Below are 24,081 nucleotides of genomic sequence, written 5' to 3'. Positions count from 1 at the left end.
GAACTGTGTACAGTTCCAGTCTCCATTTCCCTTGTTTAGACCACACTTGGAGCACTGTGCACAGTTCCAGTCTCAACATCCCTTTGGTTAGACCACACTTGGAGCACTGTGTACAGTTCCAGTCTCCATTTCCCTTGGTTAGACCACACTGGGAGCACTGTACACAAGTCCAGTCTCCATATCCCCTGGTTAGACCACACTTGGACCACTGTGCAAAGTTCCAGTCTCCATATCCTTGGTTCGACCACACTTGGAGCACTGAGAACAGTTTGGGTCTACATATCCCTTGGTCAGACCACACTTGGAGCACTGTGCACTGTTCTGGTCTCCATATCCCTTGTTTAGACCACACTTAGAGCACTGTGCACAGATCCGGTCTCCGTAGCCCTTGGTTAGACCGCACTTGGAGTACTGTGTACAGTTCCAGTCTCCATTTCCCTTGGTTAGACCACATTTGGAGCACTGTGCACATTTCCAGTCTCCATATACCTTGGTTCGACCATACTTGCAGCACTGTAAACATTTCCAGTCTGCATAAGCACTGCTTAGAACACATCTGGGGCACTGTGCACAGTTCCAGTATCCGTATCCCTTGGTTAGACCACACTTGGAGCACTGTGCACAGTTCCAATCTCCATATCCCTCAGTTCGATCACAGTTGGAGCACTGTGCACAGCTCTGGTGACCGTATCCCTTGGTTAGAGCACACTTTGAGCACTGTGCACAGTTCCGGTCTCCATATCCCCTGGTTAGACCACACAGGGAGCACTGTGCACAGTTTGGGTCTGCATATCCCTTGGTCACACCACACTTGGAGTACTGTGCACAGTTCTGGTCTCCATATCCCTTGCTTAGACCACACTTGGAGCACTGTGCACAGTTCCAGTCTCTATATCTCTTGGTTAGACCACTCTTGGAGCACTGTGCACATTTCCAGTCTCCATATACCTTGGTTCGACCATACTTGCAGCACTGTGCACATTTCCAGTCTCCATAGGCCCTGCTTAGAACACATTTGGGGCACTGTGCACAGTTCCACTTCCATTCCCCTCTGTTAGATCACATTTGGAGCACTGTGCACAGTTCTGGTGTCCCTATCCCTTGGTTTGAGCACACTTTGAGCACTGTGCACAGTTCCGGTCTCGATATCCCCTGGGTAGACTACACTGGGAGCACAGTGCCCAGTTTGGGTCTCCATATCCCTTGGTTAGACCAAAGCTGGAGCACTGTGTACATTTCCAGTCTCCATTTCCATTGGTTAGACCACACTTGGAGCACTGTGCACAGTCCCAGTCTCCATATGCCCTGCTTAGAACACATTTGGGTCACTGTGCACAGTTCCAGTATTCGTATCCCTTAGTTGGACTACACTTGGAGCACTGTGCACATTTCCAGTCTCCATATCCCCTGGTTAGACCACACTTGGACCACTGTGCAAAGTTCCAGATTCCATATCCTTGGTTGGACCACACTTGGAGTACTGTGCACAGTTTGAGTCTACATATCCCTTGGTCAGACCACACTTGGAGCACTGTGCACAGTTCTGGTCTCCATATCCCTTGTTTAGACCACTCTTAGAGCACTGTGCACAGATCCGGTCTCCGTATCCCTTGGTTAGACCACACTTGGAGCACTGTGCACATTTCCTGTGTCAATATCCCCTTGTTAGACCACACTTGGAGCACTGTGCACATTTCCAGTCTCCATATGCCTTGCTTCGACCATACCTGCAGCACTTTGCACATTTCCAGTCTCCATATGCCCTGCTTAGAACACACTTGGGGCACTGTGCACAATTGCAGTATCCGTATCCCTTGGTTAGACCACACCTGGAGCGCTGTGCATAGTTCCAGTCTCCACATCTCTCAGACCACACTTGGAGCACTGTGCACAGTTCCACTCTCCATATCCCTCTGTTAGATCACAGTTGGAGCACTGTGCACAGCTCTGGTGGCCCTATCCCTTGGTTAGAGCACACTTTGAGCACTGTGCACAGTTCCGGTCTCCATATCCCCTGGGTAGACCATACTGGGATCACCGTGCCAAGTTTGTGTCTGCATATCCCTTGGTCACACCACACTTGGAGCACTGTGCACAGTTGTGGTCTCCATATCCCTTGGTTAGACCACACTTGGAGCACTGTGCACAGTTCCAGTCTCCATATCCCCTGGTTAGACCACACTTGGAGCACTTTGCAAGTTCCAGTCTGCATATCCCTTGGTTAGACCACACTTGGAGCACTCTGCACAGTTCCGGTCTCCATATCCCTTGGTTAGACCACACTTGGAGAACTGTGCACAGTTCCAGTCTCCATATCCCTTGGTTAGACCACACTTGGTGCACTGTGCACAAATCTGGTCTCCGTTGCCCTTTGTTTAGACGGCAATTTGAGAACTGTGTACAGTTCCAGTCTCCATTTCCCTTGTTTAGACCACACTTGGAGCACTGTGCACAGTTCCAGTCTCAACATCCCCTGGTTAGACCACACTTGGAGCACTGTGTACAGTTCCAGTCTCCATTTCCCTTGGTTAGACCACACTGGGAGCACTGTGCACAGTTCCAGTCTCCATATCTTTCAGTTAAACGACATTTTCAGCACTGTGCACAGTTCCGGTCTCCATATGCCTTGGTTAGACCACACTTGGAGCACTGTCCATAGTTCCAGTCTCCATATTCTTGGTTGGACCACACTTGGAGCACTGTGCACATGTCAAGTCTCCATATCCCCTGGGTAGACCACACTTGGACCACTGTGCAAAGTTCCAGTCTCCATATCCTTGGTTGGACCACACTTGGAGCACTGAACACAGTTTGGGTTTACATATCCCTTGGTCAGACCACACTTGGAGCACTGTGCACAGTTCTGGTCTCCATATCTCTTGTTTAGACCAAACTTAGAGCACTGTGCACAGATCCGGTCTCCGTAGCCCTTGGTTAGACCACACTTGGAGCATTGTGCACAGTTCCAGTCTCAATGTCCACTGGTTATACCAAGATTGGAGCACTGTGCACAGTCCCAGTCTCTATATCTCTTGATTAGACCACACTTGGAGCACTGTGCACATTTCCAGTCTCCATATACCTTGGTTTGACCATACTTGCAGCACTGTGCACAGTTCCAGTCTCCATATGCCCTGCTTAGAACACACTTGGGGCACTGTGCACAATTGCAGTATCCGTATCCCTTGGTTAGACCACACCTGGAGCACTGTGCATAGTTCCAGCCTCCACATCTCTCAGACCACACTTGGAGCACTGTGCACAGTTCCACTCTCCATATCCCTCTGTTAGATCACAGTTGGAGTACTGTGCACAGCTCTGGTGTCCCTATCCCTTGGTTAGAGCACACTCTGAGCACTGTGCACAGTTCCGGTCTCCATATCCCCTGTGTAGACCATACTGGGAGCACAGTGTCAAGTTTGTGTCTGCATATCCCTTGGTCACACCACACTTGGAGCACTGTGCACAGTTCTGGTCTCCATATCCCTTGGTTAGACCACACTTGGAGCACTGTGCACAGTTCCAGTCTCCATATCCCCTGGTTAAACCACACTTGGAGTACTTTGCACAGTTACAGTCTCTATATCTCTTGATTAGACCACACTTGGAGCACTGTGCACAGTTGCAGTCTCCATATCCCTTGGTTAGAACACACTCGGAGCACTGTGCAAGTTCCAGTCTGCATATCCCTTGGTTAGACCACACTTGGAGCACTGTGCACAGTTCCAGTCTCTATATCTCTTGGTTAGACCACTCTTGGAGCACTGTGCACATTTCCAGTCTCCATATCCCTTGGTTAGACCACACTTGGAGCACTGTGCACTGTTTCAGTCTGCATATCCCTTGGTTAGGCCACACTTGGAGCACTCTGCAAAGTTCCGGTCTCCATATCCCTTGGTTAGACCACACTTGGAGAACTGTGCACAGTTCCAGTCTCCATATCCCTTGGTTAGACCACACTTGGTGCACTGTGCACAGATCTGGTCTCCGTTGCCCTTGTTTAGATGGCAATTTGAGAACTGTGTACAGTTCCAGTCTCCATTTCCCTTGTTTAGACCACACTTGGAGCACTGTGCACAGTTCCAGTCTCAACATCCCTTTGGTTAGACCACACTTGGAGCACTGTGTACAGTTCCAGTCTCCATTTCCCTTGGTTAGACCACACTGGGAGCACTGTGCACAAGTCCAGTCTCCATATCCCCTGGTTAGACCACACTTGGACCACTGTGCAAAATTCCAGTCTCCATATCCTTGGTTGGACCACACTTGGAGCACTGAGAACAGTTTGGGTCTACATATCCCTTGGTCAGACCACACTTGGAGCACTGTGCACTGTTCTGGTCTCCATATCCCTTGTTTAGACCACACTTAGAGCACTGTGCACAGATCCAGTCTCCGTAGCCCTTGGTTAGACCGCACTTGGAGTACTGTGTACAGTTCCAGTCTCCATTTCCCTTGGTTAGACCACACTTGGAGCACTGTGCACAGTTCCAGTCTCATTATCCCCTGGTTAGACCACATTTGGAGCACTGTGCACAGCTCTGGTGTCCCTATCCCTTGGTTAGAGCACACTTTGAGCACTGTGCACAGTTCCGGTCTCGATATCCCCTGGGTAGACTACACTGGGAGCACAGTGCCCAGTTTGGGTCTCCATATCCCTTGGTTAGACCAAAGCTGGAGCACTGTGTACATTTCCTGTCTCCATTTCCATTGGTTAGACCACACTTGGAGCACTGTGCACAGTCCCAGTCTCCATATGCCCTGCTTAGGACACATTTGGGGCACTGTTCACAGTTCCAGTATTCGTATCCCTTAGTTGGACTACACTTGGAGCACTGTGCACATTTCCAGTCTCCATATCCCCTGGTTAGACCACACTTGGACCACTGTGCAAAGTTCCAGTCTCCATATCCTTGGTTGGACCACACTTGGAGCACTGTGCACAGTTGGGGTCTACATATCCCTTGGTCAGACCACACTTGGAGCACTGTGCACAGTTCTGGTCTCCATATCCCTTGTTTAGACCACTCTTAGAGCACTGTGCACAGATCCGGTCTCCGTAGCCCTTGGTTAGACCACACTTGGAGAACTGTGCACATTTCCTGTGTCAATATCCCCTTGTTAGACCACACTTGGAGCACTGTGCACATTTCCAGACTCCATATGCCTTGCTTCGACCATACTTGCAGCACTTTGCACATTTCCAGTCTCCATATGCCCTGCTTAGAACACACTTGGGGCACTGTGCACAATTGCAGTATCCGTATCCCTTGGTTAGACCACACCTGGAGCGCTGTGCATAGTTCCAGTCTCCACATCTCTCAGACCACACTTGGAGCACTGTGCACAGTTCCACTCTCCATATCCCTCTGATAGATCACAGTTGGAGCACTGTGCACAGCTCTGGTGTCCCTATCCCTTGGTTAGAGCACACTTTGAGCACTGTGCACAGTTCCGGTCTCCATATCCCCTGGGTAGACCATACTGGGAGCACCGTGCCAAGTTTGGGTCTGCATATCCCTTGGTCACACCACACTTGGAGCACTGTGCACAGTTGTGGTCTCCATATCCCTTGGTTAGACCACACTTGGAGCACTGTGCACAGTTCCAGTCTCCATATCCCCTGGTTAGACCACAATTGGAGCACTTTGCAAGTTCCAGTCTGCATATCCCTTGGTTAGACCACACTTGGAGCACTCTGCACAGTTCCGGTCTCCATATCCCTTGGTTTGACCACACTTGGAGAACTGTGCACAGTTCCAGTCTCCATATCCCTTGGTTAGACCACACTTGGTGCACTGTGCACAAATCTGGTCTCCGTTGCCCTTGTTTAGACGGCAATTTGAGAACTGTGTACAGTTCCAGTCTCCATTTCCCTTGTTTAGACCACACTTGGAGCACTGTGCACAGTTCCAGTCTCAACATCCCCTGGTTAGACCACACTTGGAGCACTGTGTACAGTTCCAGTCTCCATTTCCCAAGGTTAGACCACACTGGGAGCACTGTGCACAGTTCCAGTCTCCATATCCCCTGGTTAGACCACACTTGGACCACTGTGCAAAGTTCCAGTCTCCATATCCTTGGTTGGACCACACTTGGAGCACTGAGCACAGTTTGGGTCTACATATCCCTTGGTCAGACCACACTTGGAGCACTGTGCACAGTTCTGGTCTCCATATCCCTTGTTTAGACCACACGTAGAGCACTGTGCACAGATTCGGTCTCCGTAGCCCTTGTTTAGACCGCACTTGGAGTACTGTGTACAGTTCCAGTCTCCATTTCCCTTGGTTAGACCACACTTGGAGCACTGTGCACAGTTCCAGTCTCAATATCCCCTGGTTAGACCACATTTGGTGCACTGTGCACATTTCCAGTCTCCATATACCTTGGTTCGACCATACTTGCAGCACTCTGCACATTTCCAGCCTCCATAAGCCCTGCTTAGAACACATCTGTGGCACTGTGCACAGTTCCAGTATCCATATCCCTTGGTTAGACCACACTTGGAGCACTGCGCACAGTTCCAGTCTCCATATCCCTCAGTTAGATCACACTTGGAGCACTGTGCACAGTTCCAATCTCCATATCCCTCAGTTCGATCACAGTTGGAGCACTGTGCACAGCTCTGGTGTCCCTATCCCTTGGTTAGAGCACACTTTGAGCACTGTGCACAGTTCCGGTCTCCATATCCCCTGGTTAGACCACACTGGGAGCACTGTGCACAGTTTGGGTCTGCATATCCCTTGGTCACACCACACTTGGAGTACTGTGCACAGTTCTGGTCTCCATATCCCTTGCTTAGACCACACTTGGAGCACTGTGCACAGTTCCAGTCTCTATATCTCTTGGTTAGACCACTCTTGGAGCACTGTGCACATTTCCAGTCTCCATATACCTTGGTTCAACCATACTTGCAGCACTGTGCACATTTCCAGTCTCCATATACCTTGTTTCGACCATACCTGCAGCACTGTGCACATTTCCAGTCTCCATATGCCCTGCTTAGAACACATTTGGGGCTCTGTGGACAATTCCAGTATCCGTATCCATTTGTTAGACCACACTTGGAGCACTGTGCACAGTTCCAATCTCCATATCCCTCAGTTAGACCACACTTGGAGCACTGTGCACAGTCCCAGTCTCCATATGCCCTGCTTAGAACACATTTGGGGCACTGTGCACAGTTCCAGTATCCGTATCCCTTGGTTAGACCACACTTGGAGCACTGTGCACATTTCCAGTCTCCATATCCCCTGGTTAGACCACACCTGGACCACTGTGCAAAGTTCCAGTCTCCATATCCTTGGTTGCACCACACTCGGAGCACTGAGCACAGTTTGGGTCTACATATCCCTTGGTCAGACCAAACTTGGAGCACTGTGCACAGTTCTGGTCTCCATATCCCTTGTTTAGACCACACTTAGAGCACTGTGCACAGATCCAGTCTCCGTAGCCCTTGGTTAGACCGCACTTGGAGTACACTGTACATTTTCAGTCTCCATTTCCCATGGTTAGACCACACTTGGAGCACTGTGCACAGTCCCAGTCTCCATATGCCCTGCTTAGAACACATTTGGGACACTGTGCACAGTTCCAGTATCCGTATCCCTTCGTTAGACCACACTTGGAGCACTGTGCACATTTCCAGTCTCCATATCTCCTGGTTAGACCACACTTGGACCACTGTGCAAAGTTCCAGTCTCCATATCCTTGGTTGGACCACACTTGGAGCACTTTGCACATTTCCAGTCTCCATATGCCCTGCTTAGAACACATTTGGGGCACTGTGCACAATTCCACTCTCCATATCCCTCTGTTAGATCACAGTTGGAGCACTGTGCACAGCTCTGGTGTCCCTATCCCTTGGTTTGAGCTCACTTTGAGCACTGTGCACAGTTCCGGTCTCCATATCCCCTGGGTAGACCATACTGGGAGCACAGTGCCAAGTTTGGGTCTGCATATCCCTTGGTCACACCACACTTGGAGCACTGTGCACAGTTCTGGTCTCCATATCCTTTGGTTAGACCACACTTGGAGCACTGTGCACAGTTCCAGTCTCCATATCCCCTGGTTAGACCACACTTGGAGCACTGTGCACAGTTCCAGTCTCTATATCTCTTGGTAAGACCACTCTTGGAGCACTGTGCACATTTCCAGTCTGCATATCCCTTGGTTAGGCCACACTTGGAGCACTCTGCACAGTTCTGGTCTCCATATCCCTTGGTTAGACCACACTTGGTGCACTGTGCAGAGATCTGGTCTCCGTCGCCCTTGTTTAGACGGCAATTGCAGAACTGTGTACAGTTCCAGTCTCCATTTCCCTTGTTTAGACCACACTTGGAGCACTGTGCACAATTCCACTCTCAACATCCCCTTGATAGACCACACTTGGAGCACTGTGTACAGTTCCAGTCTCCATTTCCCTTGGTTAGACCACACTGGGAGCACTGTGCAAAGTTCCAGTCTCCATTTCCTTGGTTGGACCACACTTGGAGCACTGAGCAGAGTTTGCGTCTACATATCCCTTGTTTAGACCACACTTAGAGCACTGTGCACAGATCTGGTCTCCGTAGCCCTTGGTTAGACCGCACTTGGAGTACTGTGTACAGTTCCAGTCTACATTTCCCTTGCTTAGACCACACTTGGAGCACTGTGCACAGTTCCAGTCTCAATATCCCCTGGTTAGACCACACTTGGAGCACTGTGCACAGTTCCAGTCTCCATTTCCCTTGGTTAGACCACACTTGGAGCACTGTGCACAGTTCCAGTCTCAATATCCCCTGGTTAGACCACACTTGGAGCACTGTGCACATTTCCAGTCTCCATATACCTTGGTTCGACAATAGTTGCAGCGCTGTGCACATTTCCAGTCTCCATAAGCCCTGCTTAGAACACATCTGGGGCACTGTGAACAGTTCCAGTATCCGTATCCCTTGGTTAGACCACAATTGGAGCACTGCGCACAGTTCCAGTCTCCATATCCCTCAGTTAGACCACACTTGGAGCACTGTGCACAGTTCCAATCTCCATATCCCTCAGTTCGATCCCAGTTGGAGCACTGTGCACAGCTCTGGTGTCCCTATCCCTTGGATAGAGCACACTTTGAGCACTGTGCACAGTTCCGGTCTCCATATCCCTCAGTTAGACCACACCTGGAGCACTGTGCACAGTTCCACTCTCCATACCCCTCTGTTAGATCACAGTTGGAGCACTGTGCACAGTTCCGGTCTCGATATCCCCTGGGTACACTACACTGGGAGCACAGTGCCCAGTTTGGGTCTCCATATCCCTTGGTTAGACCAAAGCTGGAGCACTGTGCACAGTTCCGGACCCCATATCACTTGGTTAGACCACACTTGGAGCACTGTGCACAGTTCCAGTCTCCGTAGCCCTTGGTTAGACCGCACTTGGAGTACTGTGTACATTTCCAGTCTCCATTTCCCTTAGTTAGACCACACTTGGAGCACTGTGCAGAGTCCCAGTCTCCATATGCCCTGCTTAGAACACATTTGGGGCACTGTGCACAGTTCCAGTCTCCATATCACTTGGTTAGAACACAATTGGAGCACTGTGCACTGTTTCAGTCTGCATATCCCTTCGTTAGACCACACTTGGAGCACTCTGCACAGTTCCGGTCTCCATATCCCTCAGTTAGACCACACTTGGAGCACTGTGCACAGTTCCAATCTCCATATCCCTCAGTTCGATCCCAGTTGGAGCACTGTGCACAGCTCTGGTGTCCCTATCCCTTGGTTAGAGCACCCTTTGAGCACTGTGCACAGTTCCGGTCTCCATATCCCCTGGTTAGACCACACTGGGAGCACTGTGCACAGTTTGGGTCTGCATATCCCTTGGTCACACCACACTTGGAGTACTGTGCACAGTTCTGGTCTCCATATCCCTTGCTTAGACAACACTTGGAGCACTGTGCACAGTTCCAGTCTCTATATCTCTTGGTTAGACCACTCTTGGAGCACTTTGCACATTTCCAGTCTCCATATACCTTGGTTCGACCATACTTGCAGCACTGTGCACATTTCCAGTCTCCATATACATTGGTTCGACCATACTTGCAGCACTGTGCACATTTCCAGTCTCCATATGCCCTGCTTAGAACACATTTGGGGCACTGTGCACAATTCCAGTATCCGTATCCCTTTGTTACACCACACTTGGACAACTGTGCACAGTTCCAATCACCATATCCCTCAGTTATACCACACTTGGAGCACTGTGCACAGTCCCAGTCTCCATATGCCCTGCTTAGAACACATTTGGGGCACTGTGCACAGAAACAGTGTCCGTATCCCTTCGTTAGACCACACTTGGAGCACTGTGCACATTTCCAGTCTCCATATTCCCTGGTTAGACCACACTTGGACCACTGTGCAAAGTTCCAGTCTCCATATCCTTGGTTGCACCACACTTGGAGACTGAGCACAGTTTGGGTCTACATATCCCTTGGTCAGACCACACTTGGAGCACTGTGCACAGTTCTGGTCTCCATATCCCTTGTTTAGACCACACTTAGAGCACGGTGCACAGATCCAGTCTCCGTAGCCCTTGGTTAGACCGCACTTGGAGTACACTGTACATTTCCAGTCTCCATTTCCCTTGCTTAGACCACACTTGGAGCACTGTGCACAGTCCCAGTCTCCATATGCCCTGCTTAGAACACATTTGGGGCACTGTTCACAGTTCCAGTATCCGTATCCCTTCGTTAGACCACACTTGGAGCACTGTGCACATTTCCAGTCTCCATATCCCCTGGTTAGACCACACTTGGACCACTGTGCAAAGTTCCAGTCTCTATATCCTTGGTTGGACCACACTTGGAGCACTGAGCACAGTTTGGGTCTACATATCCCTTGGTCAGACCACACTTGGAGCACTGTGCACAGTTCTGGTCTCCATATCTCTTGTTTAGACCACACTTATAGCACTGTTCACAGATCCGGTCTCCGTAGCCCTTGGATTGACCACACCTGGAGCACTGTGCACAGTTCCAGTCTCAATATCCCCTGGTTAGACCACACTTGGAGCACTGTGCAAAGTTCCAGTCTCTATATCTCTTGGTTAGACCAATCTTGGAGCACTGTGCACATTTCCAGTCTCCATATCCCTTTGTTAGACCACACTTGGAGCACTGTGCACTGTTTCAGTCTGCATATCCCTTGGTTAGGCCACACTTGGAGCACTCTGCACAGTTCTGGTCTCCATATCCCTTGGTAAGACCACACTTGGAGAACTGTGCACAGTTCCAGTCTCCATATCCCTTGGTTAGACCATACTTGGTACACTGTGCACAGATCTGGTCTCCGTCGCCCTTGTTTAGACGGCAATTGGAGAACTGTGTACAGTTCCAGTCTCCATTTCCCTTGTTTAGACCACACTTGGAGCACTGTGCACAGTTCCAGTCTCAACATCCCCTGGTTAGACCACACTTGGAGCACTGTGTACAGTTCCAGTCTCCATTTCCCTTGGTTAGACCACACTGGGAACACTGTGCACATGTCCAGTCTCCATATCCCCTGGTTAGACCACACTTGGACCACTGTGCAGACTTCCAGTCTCCATATCCTTGGTTGGACCACACTTGGAGCACTGAGCACAGTTTGGGTCTACATATCCCTTGGTCAGACCACACTTGGTGCACTGTGCATAGTTGTGGTCTCCATATCCCTTGTTTAGACCACACTTAGAGCACTGTGCACATTTCCAGTCTCCATATACCTTGGTTCGACCATACTTGCAGCACTGTGCACATTTTCAGTCTCCGTAGGCCCTGCTTAGAACACATCTGGGGCACTGTGAACAGTTCCAGTATCCGTATCCCTTGGTTAGACCACAATTGGAGCACTGCGCACAGTTCCAGTCTCCATATCCCTCAGTTAGACCACACTTGGAGCACTGTGCACAGTTCCAATCTCCATATCCCTCAGTTCGATCACAGTTGGAGCACTGTGCACAGCTCTGGTCTCCCTATCTCTTGTTTAGAGCACACTTATAGCACTGTTCACAGTTCCGGTCTCCGTAGCCCTTGGATTGACCACACCTGGAGCACTGTGCACAGTTCCAGTCTCAATATCCCCTGGTTAGACCACACTTGGAGCACTGTGCAAAGTTCCAGTCTCTATATCTCTTGGTTAGACCAATCTTGGAGCACTGTGCACATTTCCAGTCTCCATATCCCTTTGTTAGACCACACTTGGAGCACTGTGCACTGTTTCAGTCTGCATATCCCTTGGTTAGGCCACACTTGGAGCACTCTGCACAGTTCTGGTCTCCATATCCCTTGGTAAGACCATACTTGGAGAACTGTGCACAGTTCCAGTCTCCATATCCCTTGGTTAGACCATACTTGGTACACTGTGCACAGATCTGGTCTCCGTCGCCCTTGTTTAGACGGCAATTGGAGAACTGTGTACAGTTCCAGTCTCCATTTCCCTTGTTTAGACCACACTTGGAGCACTGTGCACAGTTCCAGTCTCAACATCCCCTGGTTAGACCACACTTGGAGCACTGTGTACAGTTCCAGTCTCCATTTCCCTTGGTTAGACCACACTGGGAACACTGTGCACATGTCCAGTCTCCATATCCCCTGGTTAGACCACACTTGGACCACTGTGCAAACTTCCAGTCTCCATATCCTTGGTTGGACCACACTTGGAGCACTGAGCACAGTTTGGGTCTACATATCCCTTGGTCAGACCACACTTGGTGCACTGTGCATAGTTGTGGTCTCCATATCCCTTGTTTAGACCACACTTAGAGCACTGTGCACATTTCCAGTCTCCATATACCTTGGTTCGACCATACTTGCAGCACTGTGCACATTTTCAGTCTCCGTAGGCCCTGCTTAGAACACATCTGGGGCACTGCGCACAGTTCCAGTCTCCATATCCCTCAGTTAGACCACACTTGGAGCACTGTGCACAGTTCCAATCTCCATATCCCTCAGTTCGATCACAGTTGGAGCACTGTGCACAGCTCTGGTGTCCCTATCCCTTGGTTAGAGCACACTTTGAGCACTGTGCACAGTTCCGGTCTCCATATCCCTCAGTTAGACCACACTTGGAGCACTGTGCACAGTTCCAATCTCCATACCCCTCTTTTAGATCACAGTTGGAGCACTGTGCACAGCTCTGGTGTCCCTATCCCTTGGTTAGAGCACACTTTGAGCACTGTGCACAGTTCCAGTCTCGATATCCCCTGGGTACACTACACTGGGAGCACAGTGCCCAATTTGGGTCTCCATATCCCTTGGTTAGACCAAAGCTGGAGCACTGTGCACAGTTCCGGACCCCATATCACTTGGTTAGACCACACTTGGAGCACTGTGCACAGTTCCAGTCTCCGTAGCCCTTGGTTAGACCGCACTTGGAGTACTGTGTACATTTCCAGTCAACATTTCCCTTAGTTAGACCACACTTGGAGCACTGTGCAGAGTCCCAGTCTCCATATGCCCTGCTTAGAACACATTTGGGGCACTGTGCACAGTTCCAGTCTCCATATCACTTGGTTAGACCACACTTGGAGCACTGTGCACTGTTTCAGTCTGCATATCCCTTGGTTAGACCACACTTGGAGCACTCTGCACAGTTCCGGTCTCCATATCCCTTGGTTAGACCACACTTGGAGAACTGTGCACAGTTCCAGTCTCCATATCCCTTGGTTAGACCACACTTGGTGCACTGTGCACAAATCTGGTCTCCGTTGCCCTTGTTTAGACGGCAATTTGAGAACTGTGTACAGTTCCAGTCTCCATTTCCCTTGTTTAGACCACTCTTGGAGCACTGTGCACAGTTCCAGTCTCAACATCCCCTGGTTAGATCACACTTGGAGCACTGTGTACAGTTCCAGTCTCCATTTCCCTTGGTTAGACCACACTGGGAGCACTGTGCACATGTCCAGTCTCCATATCCCCTGGTTAGACCACACTTGGACCACTGTGCAAAGTTCCAGTCTCCTTATCTTTGGTTGGACCACATTTGGAGCACTGAGCACAGTTTGGGTCTCCATATCCCTTGGTCAGACCACACTTGGAGCACTGTGCACAGTTCTGGTCTCCATATCCCTTGTTTAGACCACACGTAGAGCACTGTGCACAGATCCGGTCTCCGTAGCCCTTGTTTACACCGCACTTGGAGTACTGTGTACATTTCCAGTCTCCATTTCCCTTGGTTAGACCACACTTGGAGCACTGTGCACAGTTCCAGTCTCAATATCCCCTTGTTAGACCACACTTGGGGAACTGTGCACATTTCCAGTCTCCATATACCTTGGTTCGACCATACTTGCAGCACTCTGCACATTTCCAGCCTCCATAATCCCTGCTTAGAACACATCTGGGGCACTGTGCACAGTTCCAGTATCCGTATTCCTTGGTTAGACCACACTTAGAGCACTGCGCACAGTTCCAGTCTCCATATCCCTCAGTTAGACCACACTTGGAGCACTGTGCACAGTTCCAATCTCCATATCCCTCAGTTCGATCACAGTTGGAGCACTGTGCACAGCTCTGGTGTCCCTATCCCTTGGTTAGAGCACACTTTGAGCACTGTGCACAGTTCCGGTCTCCATATCCCCTGGTTAGACCACACTGGGAGCACTGTGCACAGTTTGGGTCTGCATATCCCTTGGTCACACCACACTTGGAGTACTGTGCACAGTTCTGGCCTCCATATCCCTTGCTTAGACCACACTTGGAGCACTGTGCACAGTTCCAGTCTCTATATCTCTTGGTTAGACCACTCTTGGAGCACTTTGCACATTTCCAGTCTCCATACACCTTGGTTCGAACATACTTGCAGCACTGTGCACATTTCGAGTCTCCATATACCTTGGTTCGACCATACTTGAGGCACTGTGCACATTTCCAGTCTCCATATGCCCTGCTTAGAACATATTTGGCGCACTGTGCACAATTCCAGTATCCGTATCCCTTTGTTAGACCACACTTGGAGCACTGTGCACAGTTCCAATCTCCATATCCATCAGTTAGACCACACTTGGAGCACTGTGCAAAGTCCCAGTCTCCATATGCGCTGCTTAGAACACATTTGGGGCACTGTGCACAGTTCCAGTATCCGTATCCCTTGGTTAAACCACACTTGGAGCACTGTGCACATTTCCAGTCTCCATATCCCCTGGTTAGACCACACTTGGACAACTGTGCAAAGTTCCAGTCTCCATATCCTTGGTTGGACCACACTTGGAGCACTGAGCACAGTTTGGGTCTACATATCCCTTGGTCAGACCACACTTGGAGCACTGTGCACAGTTCTGGTCTCCATATCCCTTGTTTAGACCACACTTAGAGCACTGTGCACAGATCCAGTCTCCGTAGCCCTTGGTTAGACCGCACTTGGAGCACTGTGCACAGTTCCAGTCTCAATATCCCCTGGTTAGACCACATTTGGAGCACTGTGCACATTTCCAGTCTCCATATACCTTGGTTCGACCATACTTGCAGCACTGTGCACATTTCCAGTCACCATAAGCCCAGCTTAGAACATATCTGGGGCACTGTGAACTGTTCCAGTATCCGTATCCCTTGGTTAGACCACAATTGGAGCACTGCGCACAGTTCCAGTCTCCATATCCCTCAGTTAGACCACACTTGGAGCACTGTGCACAGTTCCAATCTCCATATCCCTCAGTTCGATCACAGGTGGAGCACTGTGCACAGCTCTGGTGTCCCTATCCCTTGGTTAGAGCACCCTTTGAGCACTGTGCACAGTTCCGGTCTCCATATCCCCTGGGTAGACCATACTGGGAGCACAGTGCCAAATTTGGGTCTGCATATCCCTTGGTCACACCACACTTTGAGCACTGTGCACAGTTCCGGTCTCCATATCCGTCAGTTAGACCACACTTGGAGCATTGTGCGCAGTTCCACCCTCCATACCCCTCTGTTAGATCACAGTTCGAGCACTGTGCACAGCTCTGGTGTCCCTATCCCTTGGTTAGAGCACACTTTGAACACTGTGCACAGTTCCGGTCTCGATATCCCCGGGGTACACTACACTGGGAGCACAGTGCCCAGTTTGGGTCTCCATATCCCTTGGTTAGACCAAAGCAGGAGCACTGTGCACAGTTCCGGACCCCATATCACTTGGTTAGACCACACTTGGAGCACTGTGCACAGTTCCAGTCTCCGTAGCCCTTGGTTAGACCGCACTCGGAGTACTGTGTACATTTCCAGTCTCCATTTCCCTTAGTTAGACCACACTTGGAGCACTGTGCAGAGTCCCAGTCTCCATATGCCCTGCTTAGAACTCATTTGGGGCACTGTGCACAGTTCCAGTCTCCATATCACTTGGTTAGACCACACTTGGAGCACTGTGCACTGTTTCAGTCTGCATATCCCTTGGTTAGACCACACTTGGAGCACTCTGCACAGTTCAGGTCTCCATATCCCTTGGTTAGACCACACGTGGAGAACTGTGCACAGTTCCAGTCTCCATATCCCTTGGTTAGACCACACTTGGTGCACTGTGCACAAATCTGGTCTCCGTTGCCCTTGTTTAGACGGCAATTTGAGAACTGTGTACAGTTCCAGTCTCCATTTCCCTTGTTTAGACCACACTTGGAGCACTGTGCACAGTTCCAGTCTCAACATCCCCTGGTTAGACCACACTTGGAGCACTGTGTACAGTTCCAGTCTCCATTTCCCTTGGTTAGACCACACTGGGAGCACTGTGCACATGTCCAGTCTCCATATCCCCTGGTTAGACCACACTTGGACCACTGTGCAAAGTTCCAGTCTCCATATCCTTGGTTGGACCACACTTGGAGCACTGAGCACAGTTTGGGTCTACATATCCCTTGGTCAGACCACACTTGGAGCACTGTGCACTGTTTAAGTCTGCATATCCCTTGGTTAGACCACACTTGGAGCACTCTGCACAGTTCAGGTCTCCATATCCCTTGGTTAGACCACACGTGGAGAACTGTGCACAGTTCCAGTCTCCATATCCCTTGGTTAGACCACACTTGGTGCACTGTGCACAAATCTGGTCTCCGTTGCCCTTGTTTAGACGGCAATTTGAGAACTGTGTACAGTTCCAGTCTCCATTTCCCTTGTTTAGACCACACTTGGAGCTTTGTGCACAGTTTGGGTCTGCATATCCCCTGGTTAGACCACACTGGGAGCACTGTGCACAGTTTGGGTCTGCATATCCCTTGGTCACACCACACTTGGAGTACTGCGCACAGTTCTGGTCTCCATATCCCTTGCTTAGACCACACTTGGAGCACTGTGCACAGTTCCAGTCTCTATATCTCTTGGTTAGACCACTCTTGGAGCACTGTGCACATTTCCAGTCTCCATATGCCCTGCGTAGAACACATTTGGGGCACTGTGCACAGTTCCAGTATCCGTATCCCTTTCTTAGACCACACTTGGAGCACTGTGCACAGTTCCAATCTCCATATCCCTCAGTTAGACCACACTTGGAGCACTGTGCACAGTTCCTCTCTCCATACCCCTCTGTTAGATCACAGTTGGAGCACTGTGCACAGCTCTGGTGTCCCTATCCCTTGGTTAGAGCACACTTTGAGCACTGTGCACAGTTCTGGTCTCGATATCCCCTGGGTAGACTACACTGGGAGCACAGTGCCCAGTTTGGGTCTCCATATCCCTTGGTTAGACCAAAGCTGGAGCACTGTGCACAGTTCCGGGCCCCATATCACTTGGTTAGACCACACTTGGAGCACTGTGCACAGTTCCAGTCTCCGTAGCCCTTGGTTAGACCACACTTGGAGTACTGTGTACATTCCAGTCTCCATTTCCCTTAGTTAGACCACACTTGGAGCACTGTGCACAGTCCCAGTCTCCATATGCCCTGCTTAGAACACATTTGGGGCACTGTGCACAGTTCCAGTATCCGTATCCCTTCGTTAGACCACACTTGGAGCACTGTGCACATTTCCAGTCTCCATATCCCCTGGTTAGACCACACTTGGACCACTGTGCAAAGTTCCAGTCTCCATATCCTTGGTTGGACCACACTTGGAGCACTGAGCACAGTTTGGGTCTACATATCCCTTGGTCAGACCACACTTGGAGCACTGTGCACAGTTCTGGTCTCCATATCCCTTGTTTAGACCACACTTAGAGCACTGTGCACAGATCCGGTCTCCGTAGCCCTTGGTTAGACCACACTTGGAGCACTGTGCACAGTTCCAGTCTCAATATCCCCTGGTTAGACCACACTTGGAGAACTGTGCACATTTCCAGTCTCCATATACCTTGGTTCCACCATACTTGCAGCACTTTGCACATTTCCAGTCTCCATATGCCCTGCTTAGAACACATTTGGGGCACTGTGCACAATTCCAGTATCCGTATCCCTTCGTTAGACCACACGTGGAGCACTGTGCACAGTTCCACTCTCCATATCCCTCAGTTCGATCACAGTTGGAGCACTGTGCACAGCTCTGGTGTCCCCATCCCTTGGTTAGAGCACACTTTGAGCACTGTTCACAGTTCGGGTCTCCATATCCCCTGGTTAGACCACACTGGGAGCACTGTGCACAGTTTGGGTCTGCATATCCCTTGGTCACACCACCCTTGGAGCACTGTGCACAGTTCTGGTCTCCATATCCCTTGGTTAGACCACACTTGGAGCACTGTGCACAGTTCCAGTCTCTATATCTGTTGATTAGACGACACTTGGAGCACTGTTCACAGTTCCAGTCTCCATATCCCTAGGTTAGACCACACTCGGAGCACTGTGCAAGTTCCAGTCTGCATATCCCTTGGTTCGACCACACTTGGAGCACTGTGCACAGTTCCAGTCTCTATATCCCTTGGTTAGACCACTCTTAGAGCACTGTGCACATTTCCAGTCTCCATATCCCTTGGTTGGACCACACTAGAGCACTGTTCACAGTTTCGGTCTACATATCCCTTGGTCAGACCACACTTGGAGCACTGTGCACAGTTCTGGTCTCCATATCCCTTGGTTGGAGCACACTTGGAGCACTGTGCACAGTTCCATTCTCCATATCCTCTGGTTAGACCACACTTGGAGCACTGTGCACAGTTCTGGTCTCCATATCCGTCAGTTAGACCACACTTGGAGCATTGTGCGCAGTTCCACCCTCCATACCCCTCTGTTAGATCACAGTTGGAGCACTGTGCACAGTTCCAGTCTCTTTTTCTCTTGATTAGACCACACTTGGAGCACTGTGCACAGTTCCCATCCCCATATCCCTTGGTCAGACCACACTAGGAGCACTGTGCAATGTTTCAGTCTGCATATCCCTTGGTCAGACCACACTTGGAGAACTGTGCACAGTTCCAGTCTCCATACCCCTCGGTTAGACCACACTTGGTGCACTGTGCACAGATCTGGTCTCCGTAGCCCTTGGTAAGACCGCACTTGGAGAACTGTGTACAGTTTCAGTCTCCATTTCCCTTGGTTAGACCACACTTGGAGCACGGTGCACAGTTCCAGTCTCAACTTCCCCTGGTTAGACCACACTTGGAGCACTGTGCAAAGTCCCAGTCTCTATATCTCTTGGTTAGATCTAAGTTCGAGCACTGTGCACTGTTCCAGTCTCCATGTACCTTGGTTCGACCATACTTGCAGCACTGTGCACAGTTCCAGTCTCCATATCTCTCAGTTAAACCACACTTTCAGCACTGTGCACAGTTCCGGTCTCCATATGCCTTGGTTAGACCACACTGGGAGCACTGTGCAAAGTTCCACTCTCCATTACCTTGGTTAGACCACACTTGGAGCACTGTGCACAGTTCCAGTCTCCATATTCTTGGTTGGACCACACTTGGAGCACTGTGCACATGTCCAGTCTCCATATCCCCTGGTTAGACCACACTTGGACCACTGTGCAAAGTTCCAGTCTCCATATCCTTGGTTGGACCACACTTGGAGCACTGAGCACAGTTTGGGTCTACATATCCCTTGGTCAGACCACACTTGGAGCACTGTGCACAGTTCTGGTCTCCATATCCCTTGTTTAGACCAAACTTAGAGCACTGTGCACAGATCCGGTCTCCGTAGCCCTTGGTTAGACCGCACTTGGAGTACTGTGTACAGTTCCAGTCTCCATTTCCCTTGGTTAGACCACACTTGGAGCACTGTGCACAGTTCCAGTCTCAATATCCCCTGGTTATACCACACCTGGAGCACTGTGCATAGTCCCAGTCTCTATATCTCTTGATTAGACCACACTTGGAGCACTGTGCACATTTCCAGTCTCCATATACCTTGGTTTGACCATACTTGCAGCACTGTGCACAGTTCCAGTCTCCATATGCCCTGCTTAGAACACACTTGGGGCACTGTGCACAATTGCAGTATCCGTATCCCTTGGTTAGACCACACTTGGAGCACTGTGCACAGTTCCAGTCTCTATATATCTTGGTTAGACCACTCTTGGAGCACTGTGCACATTTCCAGTCTCCATATCCCTTGCTTAGACCACAGTTGGAGCACTGTGCATTGTTTCAGTCTGCATATCCCTTGGTTAGACCACACTTGGAGCACTCTGCACAGTTCTGGTCTCCATATCCCTTGGTTAGACCACACTTGGTGCACTGTGCACAGATCTGGTCTCCGTTGCCTTTGTTTAGACGGCAATTGGAGAACTGTGTACAGTTCCAGTCTCCATTTCCCTTGTTTAGACAACACTTGGAGCACTGTGCACAGTTCCAGTCTCAACATCCCCTGGTTAGACCACACTTGGAGCACTGTGCACAGTCCCAGTCTCTATATCTCTTGGTTAGATCTAAGTTCGAGCACTGTGCACAGTTCCAGTCTCCATATCCCCCAGTTAGACCACACTTTCAGCACTGTGCGCAGTTTGGGTCTCCATATCCCTTTGTTAGGCCATACGTGCAGCACTGTGCACAGTTCTGGTTTCCATATGCCTTGGTTAGACCACACTTGGAGCACTGTGCATAGTTCGGGTCTACATATCCCTTGGTTAGACCACACTTGGAGCACTGTGCACAGTTCGAGTCTCCATATCACCTGGTTAGACCACACTTGGAGCACTGTGCACATTTCCATTCTCCATATCCCTTGGTTAGACCACACTTGGAGCACTCTGCACATTTCCAGTCTGCATATCCCTTGGTTAGACCACACTTGGAGCACTCTGCACATTTCCAGTCTGCACATCCCTTGGTTAGACCACACTTGGAGCACTGTGCACATTTCCAGTCTCCATATGCCTCGGTTAGAGCACACTTGGAGCACTGTGCACAGATCCACTCTCCGTAGCCCTTGGGTAGACCGCACTTGGAGTACTGTGTACAGTTCCAGTCTACATTTCCCTTGGTTAGACCACACTTGGAGCACTGTGCACAGTTCCAGTCCCCGTAACCCTCGCTTAGACGACATTTGGAGTAATGTGCACATTTCCAATCTCCGTATCTCTCAGTTAGACCACACTTGGAGCAGTCTGTTCAGTTGCAGTCTCTGTATCCCTCATTTTGACCAGACTTGGAGCACTTTGCACAGTTCCAGTCTCCATTTCCCTTGGTTAGACCAAACGTGGAGCACTGTGCACTGTTCAATTCTCCATATCCCTTGTTTAGACCACACTTGGAGCACTGTGCACAGTTCTGGTCTCCATATCCCTTGGTTAAACCACACTTGGAGCACTGTGCACTGATCCGGTCTCCGTAGCCCTTGGTTAGACCACACTTGGAGCACTGTGTACAGTTCCAGTCTCCATTTCCCTCAGTCAGACCACACTTTCAGCACTGTGCACAGTTTGGGTCTCCATATCCCTTTGTTAGGCCATACGTGCAGCACTGTGCACAGTTCTGGTCTCCATATGCCTTGGTTAGACCACACTTGGAGCACTGTGCAAAGTTCCACTCTCCATATCCTTGGTTGGATCACACTTGGAGCACTGTGCATAGTTCGGATCTACATATTCCTTGGTTAGACCGCACTTGGAGTACTGTGCACAGTTCCAGTCTCAATATCCCCTGGTTAGACCACACTTGGAGCACTGTGCACAGTCCCAGTCTCTATATCTCTTGGTTAGACCACACTTGGAGCACTGTGCACATTTCCAGTCTCCATATACCTTGGTTTGACCATACTTGCAGCACTGTGCACAGTTCCAGTTTCCATATTCCCTGCTTAGAACACATTTGGGGCACTGTGCACAGTTCCAGTATCCGTATCCCTTGGTTAGACCACACTTGGAGCACTGTGCACAGTTCCAGTCTCCACATCTCTCAGACCACACTTGGAGCACTGTGCACAGTTCCACTCTCCATATCCCTCAGTTAGATCACAGTTGGAGCACTGTGCATAGCTCTGGTGTCCCTATCCCTTGGTTAGAGCACACTTTGAGCACTGTGCACAGTTCCGGTCTCCATAACCCCTGGTTAGACCACACTGGGAGCACTGTGCACAGTTCTGGTGTTTGAACTTCAAGGATATAGGAACATTGGAGAAGGTGCAATTGAGATTGACAAGGATGATCCCAGGACTGAGAGGTTATAACTATCAGGAAAGCTGAACAGGCTGGGGCTCTATTCTGTAGATAAAAGGCTGAGGGGGTGACCTGATCAAGGTCTTTAAAATGATGAAAGGTTTTCGATAGGGTAGACGTAGAGAAGAAGTTTCCACTTTTCGGATTGAGACCAGAACTTGGAGCCATCGATATAAGATCATCACTAATAAACCCAATGGGGAATTCAGGAGAAACCCCTTTACCCAGAGAGTGGGAAGAATGTGGGACTCGCTCCCACAGGGAGTGGTCGAGGTGAATAGTGTCAATGTATTTAAGGGGGGGAAGCTGGATAAACAGGAGGGAGACAGGGACAGAAGGATGTGGTGATGGGGTGAGATGGAGAGGGGGCTCCTGTGGAGCAGAAACACCAGCCTGAAGCCGATGGGCCGAATGGCCTGCTTCTGTGCAGCGAGCGAATGATCCCAAAAAGTTTCACAGGAGTGTAAGACAGGGAAAAAATCGACATCGTTCCGGGGGCCGGGGAAGTGGCAGGAGGGGTCAGGGACAAAACTCGGGGAAAATGTCTCCGGAGCCCCTCAGGCATCGGACCCCAGAGTGGGATGTCAGGGGCTCGGGTGTCATGTCCATATGCTTGTTGAATTCAGCTTGCTAAACACTGTTTGGAGGTCAATGCAGTCAGCTTCCCAAGTGAGAACCTTCCAAGGTGTTCAGGGACAGCCTCCGATATTTGCTCCTTGCCTTCACTCCAGATTATTTCAAACATTGATTGAATGCCACAAAGATGACAAATAGTCAACAGGCCTGAGGGTATTGCCGGCGTTCAGTCCACACTCCTGAGAGTTGGACGGGGTTATCCAAGGCTTCTTACAGACAGTGAGACTGTTGGGTGGGACCAGCCGGTGACACACAGGCAACTTTCATTTTGATTCATTCGTTCGAGGGATGTGGGAGACGGTGCCACGTATTCACCATGCAGTACTGAGGGAGCCCCACACTGCCGCAATCAGTACTGAGGGAGTGCTGCACTGTCGGAGGGTCAGTACTGAGGGAGTGCTGCACTGTCGGAGGGTCAGTACTGAGGGAGTGCTGCACTGTCGGAGGGTCAGTACTGAGGGAGTGCTGCACTGTCGGAGGGTCAATACTGAGGGAGTGCTGCACTGTCGGAGGGTCAGTACTGAGGGAGTGCTGCACTGTCTGAGGGTCAGTACTGAGGGAGTGCTGCACTGTCGGAGGGTCAGTACTGAGGGAGTGCTGCACTGTCTGAGGGTCAGTACTGAGGGAGTGCTGCATTGTCGGAGGGTCAGTACTGAGGGAACGCTGCTTTGAAATGTTTCGGACATCCTGAGGTGATGAAAGGCGATAGAGAAATGCAGGACCTTCTTCCTCTTTCACCTCGCTGCCTGGTGAAGGTGAGATGGGTCGTCTCCTTGAAGCACTGATCAAAGGGTTGGCCTGACTGTGCGGCCATTCCAGGGGGCAGTTAAGAGTCACCCACATCTCTGTGGGAGTCTGGAGTCACGTGTAGGCCAGACCAGGGTAAGGACGACAGATTTCCCTCCCTAAAGGACGTTAGTGACCCAAATGGGTTTTTACAACAATCAACAATGGTTC

The sequence above is a fragment of the Carcharodon carcharias genome (genome assembly GCF_017639515.1).
Source record: "Carcharodon carcharias isolate sCarCar2 chromosome 29 unlocalized genomic scaffold, sCarCar2.pri SUPER_29_unloc_3, whole genome shotgun sequence".
NCBI classification, from domain to species: Eukaryota; Metazoa; Chordata; class Chondrichthyes; order Lamniformes; family Lamnidae; genus Carcharodon; species Carcharodon carcharias.
The sequence above is the reverse complement of the archived record's forward strand: the minus strand, read 5'-3'. Positions refer to the sequence as shown.